This window comes from Pyxicephalus adspersus, chromosome 2 (genome assembly GCF_032062135.1).
Source record: "Pyxicephalus adspersus chromosome 2, UCB_Pads_2.0, whole genome shotgun sequence".
In the NCBI taxonomy this organism is placed as follows: Eukaryota; Metazoa; Chordata; class Amphibia; order Anura; family Pyxicephalidae; genus Pyxicephalus; species Pyxicephalus adspersus.
Genome location: NC_092859.1, coordinates 119015409 through 119023141, shown reverse-complemented (window position 1 = coordinate 119023141; position 7733 = coordinate 119015409). Strand labels below are relative to the sequence as shown.

The window sequence follows — 7733 nt, the reverse complement described above, 5'->3', positions numbered from 1 at the left end:
GACCTATAGTATTTTATTTTAAGCCAGGGAATATGTGAAAAACGTTATTTCAATTATACAGAACTTATTACAAGGGAAGGCTCGCTGTAATAAGAAAAAAAAACTCGGAACTATATAATTTACTATATATGTACACATCCGCGCCCTGGAGCATGCCGGTTATTGTAGTTTTAGAGAGACACGTGATGTATACACACGATAATGTGTGCCTATTGGGTATCACACGTGGTTGGGGATTGGTTGGTTTTCTATGCCAAACCCCTATTTTGCCTGACTTGGTGCTGAAGAAGAGCTGGCTGGTGATTGGCTGGCAGTGTGAGGATGCGGCGGCAGACAGTGGAAGGGGGAGGTGACGTAGAACCGTCTGGATGGGAGTGGAGAGACATCTGTGTGTCGCTGTGACATAAGAACGTGACGTCAGGTAGGTGCTCCGTCACCTCACTGCTGTGATTTACATACACCGGGGCTGTGTAGAATGGGTCAGGGAGGCATAGGACATGCTGGGGGAGGGGGGAGTGGCAGTGGGCACAATGGTGGTTCAGTGATGCTGAGGTGACAGCAGATGGTAGAATGGGGCACACAAATGTCTACAATCCTCCTGAGCGCCAGGTGAATATAAAACTCACACAATATTCATCCATTAGTGATTGCATGTGTTATACATACAACCAGTGCATGCCCTGCATTGATTGGCTATCAGCCTCTGGTAATACCCTTACATCAGCACCAGGACCCAATCACAGGTCTTGCTATATAAGAACATGCAAATAGCAGAGTGAGCAGACACATGTCCTCATCATTCTTCTGCTGCTCCTTCACTGGCCAGTCACAGGCTTCAGGGGGGTTGTAAGTGGTGTCACCAGCCGCCAATGGAATGAGCCAGCCAGGTCATGTTAAGGCATTTCTAGCCATTCAGCTTCCAGAATGAATGCTGCTTTCTAAGAACCATTTATTTATCATCAGCAGCATTGATAAGTAGAACCTCCAATCTGTCACCTCCATATATGTGTCTGTTCTTAGCTGTCCATCGAGCCTGTATGTAACACTCTATAGATGTTAGCAGAAGCCTTTTGTTCCTCCTTCCTGTGAATAGAGAAATGGTCCAGAAACTTACAATCCAGCTATTCAACTTTTTGCAATCTTCCCCTTTTATTTCATGACTGATGGCATCCTTCCTATTGGTTGTAAAACTCCATTTATTTCAACATTTCCATATACATTATACATATATTGATGGTGATTGTAGGGGGTATATTTTATGTTCCTGTACACAAAACTTACTTAAGAGTATCTAAACTTTTTTTGTCTTTAGTAGATTTTTATAGAGAATAGTTGAGACCACTTTATTTTTTTTAAAGTTGTATCCAGTTCAGGAGATTTCCCATCACTTCCCGTCCTGCAGACTCTACAAGGTGTGTGGGGGAAATCTCCTCCTAGTCAGCTGTCACCTGAACACATTTCTTATTGGATGATCTCGTCCCTGTTCTGGTCTCAGCTCAGCTAGCTATCAGAAGTGCAAATATTGCTTATTGAAGGCTAATAAAGCCATTTTTGTTTTAGCTTTGGATTAAGTGACATCCTATTTATATCGGTGACCCCATTGGGGAGATTTCCCTCATTTCTGTTCCTGTGACACCAGCAATAAAAATAGGGAACATGGCAATCACTTAGAAAAGGAAGATGGGTCAGCTGTAAAAACATTGTAATACGTTCTGACCCTTCCCTATTGTACTAAGCATGTAGATGATGCAGGGCAGCCTTTCTCTATAGAATTCCAGGATTCCTCCTTAAGTTTCCAGAGGTTCCTTGAGCTGTATCTGACTGTCCTCCCATCCCATGATGTCTGCATAATTCCGGATCTAACATCCGGATCAGCCACATGATCTCAGTTGTCTTCTTGCCTCCCTATAACAGCATTCCTTGACCTTGTTAACATGGGGGAACCCTTGAATTAACTTTTAGATCTTAGAGAACCCCTTTTATAATTTCTATATCCACAGCTTACAGTACATTAGTGTGGTGGTCAGCAGGAAGAATGCTTCTTACATTGCTGGCCAGTGGGAAGAATGCCCTCACCTCACCCTGTAGATAGCCAAAAGGATCATTGGTGTCAGAGGTAACTGACCCGAGAGTCACAATCTGCTCATTACTCATAGAACCCCCAGCAACAATGGAGGAACCCTGCTCTATAATAATGGAATTGCCAAGACCACAGGGGACATTCTTGACACTGATCATTTTTCATATACATTTATTTTAGCAAGGGTTCCCCAGGACCTGAACATTAGTTTGAGGATTCCTATGGGGTAAAAACTGTATGTTAAGAAATGCTGGTGCAGAATTTTGCACAACCAGCGTTTAATAGATGTTGAATGACAATGCTGACTCTCCTGGGTGACAGCCAGGCATTGTCACCATTCCTGTTGGATTAAAATGAGGGAGTGAACACAAATTGTGAAATCACAAGTGAGGGTGTGAGATACAACACAACACATAGAGATATAAACATGTCAATCTTTTATATGTTAGTACATAAAGAGAGGAACAGAAGTAATTGTGTGACCGTCTTCTACTCCAGGTAAAATTTGGCCAGATTACCTCCAAGGGAGACCCTTCTGTGAGAATGTATCACTTTGTTGTTTCTTGTTAGACTTTTTCTCCTCTGCCTCTATAATAATGTTCCTTACACTGTATTCTTACTCTTTCCCCTTTCTCTTCCTTCCTCCCTTTCTCTTTCCATGTCCCTCCCTCATTAAATTTCCATCTCCATATCTAGAGTTCTGGCTAAGACTTCGCATGTTCTTCCGTTAACCAGTTCACATCAATCTGCTGAACAAAAGGTTGGGAATATAATTCTTCCTACTACAATCAGCTGTATGGATTGAAGGAAAGCTCAGGGAATCCTTTCAAAATGTACAAATATAGGATTTGATGTCCTCATATTAATGAAAACTTTTCAAGCAAAGTGTTACAGAGTAACTTTACATTAGTTCCTGTAAGTTAGTTTGTGAATTGCAGTGCTGTCACATAGTCATGTGTTGGTGATTGTTCTCATGATGAGTAGACGGGATGTTGTATGCATTTCACGTCAGGATATAGACAGCGGTGGCTTTGTATTCAGCACATCATTGAACAAGTTGCTTGGATTGTGCAATAGGCTGCTGCTTGCTCTTTTAATCTTCTTTGAGGATGAACATAAAAAATAGTTAATACTGTGGTGCTAGTCATGAATGTCGGGAAAGGGTTTGTCTCCCAGTCTCTACTGTCACAATGGAACAGAGGTCACTTGATTTTGGACATGGGCCCAGCTCTGATCCCACACAGGGACTTAGTCAGGATGCGTGAGAGAGCTGACAGCTGTTGTGATATGTTCTCATTGCTCTGCATAGTTGAATGTGTATCAGTATATGAATAGCATGCACAGGGTAAAATTGCTGCAGAAAGATGCATGCAGAGCTGCATTCTGTATAATCTTTTAATACTTTCAGTGGTTATAGAGTATTTCCTGTTGTAACAATATAAATGTGGTAGAATGTGTGAATGTGTATGAGTATCTTCATATTGTAACATTTTACAAGGTAATATTACAAAGCACTTTTACTTACTATATCCCTCATTCCCATAGCAGTCAATGCACTCATTTTCCCTTAATGCTCTGGGTTATAGGTGGGCCCTCACCTTCTTCCCTTACAATACAGGACTACTGTTCTTGTATTGTATGTGATGTTGTTAGAGCCTACAGCTGATGGAGGGAATCAGTGAAGGGAGTGAGGAGAACTGTCATTGGAAACTATAGTGTCAATGTAGTACTCTGGTTTATGTTTGTGTCACACCAGTAGATGTCGCTGTTTACTCACATAAAGTGTGTGAGAAATTCTTGCCATTGGAGATAAGATAAACTGTTACACAGTTTTCATGAGGGCACAGCGCCATCTGCTGGTGTCGAACCATAATGCACAAACATGTGACCCCGCATAACCACTCTAAGTACAGTGTATGCTAATGTAAAAAAATAAGAAAAAAGATATACAGGCTGAACATGTGATTTTAGTTGTTTCCCTTTTTGAATAAATAAAAATAATAGACAAAATAATGTATTTATTCATGTTCATTTTGTTGACATTTCTGTTGATTGCTGTTTTTTAGGGGGGGGGGGGGCTTTTTTTTTCTTTGCTAAGAAGGGTAGTGACTGTTAAGAGACATTTAAAGTATCTGTGGATCTAAAAATCATTATCTTTTATAGTTTCTGGAGAAGTTTTGTCAGCTAGGTTGTTTTTTCTTTTTGTGGTCTCTGGTATCGGTCTGTCTGCTAATTTTCCAAGCTTTGTTCCTGCAGTATTGATGTTACTTTACTTTTGTCTCTTGGATTGCCCTGTTACAGTGACAGGATGTGTAGAAAACTTTCCCCAATGGAGACGGGCAGCAGAGGCTTGGAGGAACTAGAATCAGGGGGAACTTGCAGAGGATATAGATCATTTTCTCAGTATTATATCCAGCTGTAAGCTACTAATTGATGTTGCTTATAGACAGTAATGGTAAATACAGGTTCCCAGTTACAGTAACATCCTCATTATGCACTGTGGGCATCCATTTTTCTCTCTCTGTGCTTGTGCTGATTCAGTGTTTCCTAACCATGGTTCCCCCAGAGGTTCTAGGGGTTCCTTGAGCAATGAGAAGTTTTGACTCTCAGTGTAAGTGACACCAATGGTCTTGTTGACATTCTTTATATCTGTAAGGGTGACATTCTTCCCACTGGCCAGCAATGTAAGTGCATGTGTACTTGCACATGACAGATATCTAACTGTTAACAACACTGTTATTCGGCCTTCCCCTCAGGCACGTTGTCTTGGTGTCACCTTTGGTTCTGCCCTCTCTTTTACCCCCCAAATTCAGAACATTTCACTTTCACCTACGCAACATCTCCAAAATCTGCCCCACCTGTCCCTAGAGACCACCAAACTCACACACTCCTATCATCTCTCGCCTGAACTACTGTAACCTCCTCCTCTCTCATATTCCACTAACCCGACTCTCTCCTCTACAAACTATTATGAATGCTGCAGCCAGACTCATCCATCCTTCCCTCCGCTCCTCTTCTTCTGCATCTCTTTGTGGATCTCTACACTGGCTTCCATTTCACCTGAGAATCAAATTGAAGCTCCTGTGCTTTGCCTTTAAATCCCTCCACGGTTATTGTCCTACTTACATTTCTGACCTGGTAAAAAAAAGTACTCCCCCTGCCGCTCTCTCCGCTCCTCCAATGATCTGCTAATGACTTCATCACTCATAACCTCATCACACACACGGATACAAGACTTTTCTAAAGCTGCCCCAACTCTCTAGAATGGTCTTCCTCGTCCTATTCAGCTTGCTCCTACTTTCTGCTTATTTAAAAGAGCACTCAAAACCCATTTTTTCAAACATGCCTACCCATCTTCTTCTGTCTTTTGAAACCATCACTACTTCCCAGCACTACAAATCTCTCATCCTATTGTGTGTAAATTCCCCCACCTACTAGATTGTAAGCTCTTCGGGGCAGGGTCCTCTCCTCCTGTATCACTGTCTGTATTTGTCTGTCACTTGCAACCCCTATTTAATGTACAGCGCTGCGTAATATGTTGGCGCTATATAAATCCTGTTTAATAATAATAATAATAATAATAATGTGTAAGCATTCTTTCTACCAACCACCTCACTAATGTATTGAGAGTTGTAGATATAGAAATTATCGGGGGGTTCCCTGTGGAGAACAATTAAGCAATGTGGACAGTGCTGTGGGCTGGTACATAGTGACATAGTTTGTTTCTGAGGTCAGGAATATCTCATATTTATTGTAGGAACTAAAGCTCCACTTGAATAAATGTGGGATCAGACAGTGCCCCTTCAGCAACAAGCATCCTACCTGCCTGATCACCATCTCATCTCTCCCGTCAAAATTTGCTGAGCTTTGAAGATAGAGGAGAATATGGTGGTGCCCATGACAGTATACAGAAGGATTTAGTTCCACTTGAAGTGGGTGGAAGTGTAGGAGAGGTTATTTTTTAATCTTTTTGTTATCCTTGAAATTCTGGAGGGTTAAAGGTAGTTTTGCATACTTGTGGATTTGTGAAAAAAAATTAACTTAGCTTTATCTATGAAGGCCATGCCTATCTTTTCAAGGTTTTCCTCTCTAGGAAAGTAAACATATTGACATATCCCAGCTAGGTCTTTTTTCAAGCTAAATAAAGATTATCTCACAAAGGGAAGAATTTAAAGGACTGACTTGGCTGCAATGTAATTATAGTCTTCTATACCTATATTATGAGTTTCATTATAGCGTGAGTAAACCATACATCTATTTTTAGCATGTTTGGCATCATTCCTCACTGTGTATAACTCACAGGGGACCTAACCTGTTTGTGGGATTCAAAAATAAAAGTTCATACCTTCAATATTAGAAAATGTTTGTGTAGTAGAGATGATTGTTCTACTCCTCTGGCCTCTAGACTGCCATGGTTTGTACTGGCAGGAGTCTCAGAAAAGGCGGTAAGCACATGTGGGAATCAAATTTCAAAACTGTCTCCTGCTATAGGAAGGGAACATCAGCACCCTCTCCTCTGGAAAGCCTGTTTGGTTCCACAGCAACCCCAACTTCCCTGGAGAGTTTGTCTGGTTCTTTGGTATCTTTCCCTCTCTGCTAGCTGTCAAATCCCTTGGCTGTGATCAGCAGATATGCAGAAGAAATGTTGACTAATAAAAATAGGATGTAATAAAAAAAAAAAAAAAAAAAAGAAGAAATTGGAAATGCCACCAAATTAACAAATGTAATATCACTGCCCAGTCTAAAACCCTCAAGAACAAGCATATGTGATAGTACCTCTAAAGGCAGGTACAGACCTGACTCTGAATTGCACCTGATGCAACTGGCACTATGCCAGCCGGTTGAACACTTACACAGTGCTGGTTACTAAAGAATCATGGTCTGCACAGGGTCAGCACAATTTACTAGTACTGCTTACCGCCGTTCTAATTCATTATCTATGGTGCTGCCCTAACCTAAGTGTGAACCTAGCCTAACTATAACACCAGAGGAGATCACTGAGCAGATAAAAGAATGCATATTTCTATTATTTATTATTATCCCCCCACAACAACCTTCACTGCCCAGGACATTGCCACCTACTTTAGAGGGAAAATTGACACAATCAGACATGATGTCTCTGCTCACCAAGCCACTCCAACCATACCAACCCCTTCCACCTGTAAATTATCACTGGCTTCCCTTAGCCCTGTTACTATGGATGAAGTCTCCTCTCTTCTCCCATCATCTCGATCTACTCCGTGCCCATTCCCCTACCCTGGTCCCCATCCTAACCCAACTATTTAGCCTCTCCCTTTTTACTGGTATCTACCCCTTTGCTTTCAAACATGCCATTATTCTCCCTATCCTAAAGAAACCCTCACTGGACCCCTCCCTACCTTCCAGCTACCGTCCTATCTCCCTTCTCCCATATGTCTCCAAACTCCTTGAACGCCTTGTTCAGGAAGACTCACCGATTACCTGAGCACCAACTCTCTCCTTGACTCCCCCCAGTCTGGTTTTCGAGCTGCCCATTCCACTGAAACAGCCCTTACTAAAGTGGACAATGTCCTCATCGGAGCTAAGTCTCAAGGCAACTTTTCCCTGCTCTTTCTCCTTGATCTTTCCTCTGCTTTTGACACTGTTAATCACCCCCTTCTAATACAAATCATGC

At 41.7% G+C, this 7733-nt stretch overlaps 1 protein-coding gene across 2 annotated transcripts in view; it reads left to right on the top strand.

The window, feature by feature from the left end:
* The first annotated feature begins 291 nt into the window (after positions 1–291).
* The window catches only part of PEAK1 (pseudopodium enriched atypical kinase 1), a 44099-nt gene continuing 36657 nt past the window's right edge, over positions 292–7733 (top strand). Inside the window, exons 1-2 of one of the 2 annotated variants that reach the window (XM_072402151.1) lie at positions 349–421; positions 2777–2840. The gene's annotated coding sequence lies outside the window, so the exon portion shown is untranslated. Of the gene's footprint in view, positions 422–2776; positions 2841–7733 lie in introns of both variants that reach the window. The other variant, XM_072402150.1, reaches the window with a different exon arrangement.